The 2,040-nt window shown below is 35.6% G+C and overlaps 1 pseudogene; it reads left to right on the top strand.

Moving 5' to 3' along the window:
* On the top strand, positions 1–74 carry LOC120304812 (annotated as a pseudogene).
* Positions 75–2,040: the final 1,966 nt, after the last annotated feature.

Consider the following 2,040-nt stretch of genomic DNA (forward strand, 5'->3'; position numbering starts at 1 on the left):
ATTGCTTCTTGGCCTTTTGGCTAAGATCAAGTGTAGTATCAAGTGTAGATATGTTTGTTTAATAGGTAGCCTTTCAGAATTCAAATGACCAGCTGTCTGCAAGGAGTATAAATCCTTCCATTTCCCACCATCCAGTCAGAGCTGAAGAAGCTTCTTGGAAGAGAAATGAAACATCTTCAAAGCAAAAACAAGAAAGTCCAGTTGCTTCTTGAAAAAGTATCTTTGGGACAACTATGACCTGGATGACTGAGAATCTCCGTAGCCTTTCATTTAGGAGGTCAAGACATCATACATAACACTCTCTCCTATTTTTCCTTAGAACACCACTGTAGGGTAGATTAGGCTAAAAGACCAAAGGCAGCCATTGAACTTCTGTGTCTGAGAGGTTCCCCACCCCTAATTTAACATCTTAATCCCTACATCACAATGATACTCATGTGAAAGAGTAAGGAAGAAGAAAAAGAAGGATAAAAAGCATGGAAGAAAGAAATGTAGATAGGAAGGCAGTTACTTCATTGGTGTCAGAGACAAAAGAAAGACTTATGGAAGCTTATTACAGAGCGTCCAGGATAATACAGGTAGTCCTTGACTTATGACTACAATTGAATCCCACAATTCTGTTCAGTGAATTTTGTCCCATTTTACGACCTTTCTTGCCACAGTTGTTAAGTGAATCTGGCTTCCCCATTCACTTTGCTTGTAAGAAGGTCGCAGAAGGTGATCACAAGTTCTGGTGACATTGCAATCATCATAAATATGAAACAGTTGCCAAATGCCCAAATTTTGATCACGTGGCCATGGGGAAGCTGCAACAGTTGTCATTGTGAAACACAGTCATAAGTCACTTTTTTTCAGTGCCATTGTAACTTTGAATGGTCATTAAATGAACTGTTGTAAGTCGAGGATTACCTGTAAGTGGGGAAGCAAAATCCCTTGGTCCAATGAGTAAACAAAGGAGAGAAGCATGAGAAACATCGGAGACTCATCCTTGTAGGATTGGACTGAGAGGAGGACCACCTTTCCAATGAGAACTTTGATCAACAGAGGCTGTTTAAAGCTGATGCAAAGCTTAAGAAACTAGCTAAAAATTTATAGACGGCACCTTGATCCACAAAAAATGTCTCTTATGTACCCTGACTTACAGCCTAAATGTTGGAGATGTGGTTGTCTGGACGCCACTTATTATCATATTTGGTGGTCTTGTAAAAACATAAAAGCTTTTTGGATTAAGATATGGTGGAATATTCAAAGAATTTTTAGAAAGAGGGTAAAATTTACTTCGCAATTATTTTTGTTAGGTATCGTTACTGATTGTGATGCTAAGGAGATTATATTGATGTTAAATTTGATTACAGCCGCAAGGCTGTTAGTAGGGCAATATTGGAAGAAGGAATCTTTGCCTACTCTGCAAGAGTAGTTTTTTAAAGTTTCTTATTTGGCGGAAATGGCAAATATTTTGGCTTTTTTAAAGGAGCAATCACAAGAGAAATTTTTTGCCCTATGGGAGAAATGGATAAATTGGATATAAAAAATATCATTTAGCTTTTTTATAATTTGTATATAATTTTTGATATTTTATAGATTGTACTTTTTCTCTTTTTTCTTTTTTTTCTTTTTTCTATCTCTTTTCTTCTTTTTTTTCCCTTTTTTTTAAGTATTTTTTCTTTTTAATGTTTATGTCATATATATTTTATTATTAACTATTTAAAATTTTTAAAATTTTAATTAAGCCTATATTCAGCTCTGGGAAGCTCGGGGGGGGGATGGAGGGGGTGGTTTGGGAGGGGTTGGGTGAGGGTTGTTTTTTTGTTGTTGTTGTTCTTTTTTTGCTATTTGTAAAAACTTTTAAAAATTTTCAATAAAAAGAAAAAAAAAAAAAAAGAAACTAGCTAAAATTTAAACTCCCCCAGTATTTCAGATACGAATGACAAGGAAATACAGGGTGAGGCTGAGGTATTTCCCACTACTTTACTGTAGCCTGAGTGAGAATGATATTTCCAGAGATTTTTGCTGAGATAATCAAGAAGATTTGGTGGAACT

Source organism: Crotalus tigris, unplaced genomic scaffold (assembly GCF_016545835.1).
Source record: "Crotalus tigris isolate CLP2741 ecotype Arizona unplaced genomic scaffold, ASM1654583v1 scf7180000017658.5313226, whole genome shotgun sequence".
Taxonomy (NCBI): Eukaryota; Metazoa; Chordata; class Lepidosauria; order Squamata; family Viperidae; genus Crotalus; species Crotalus tigris.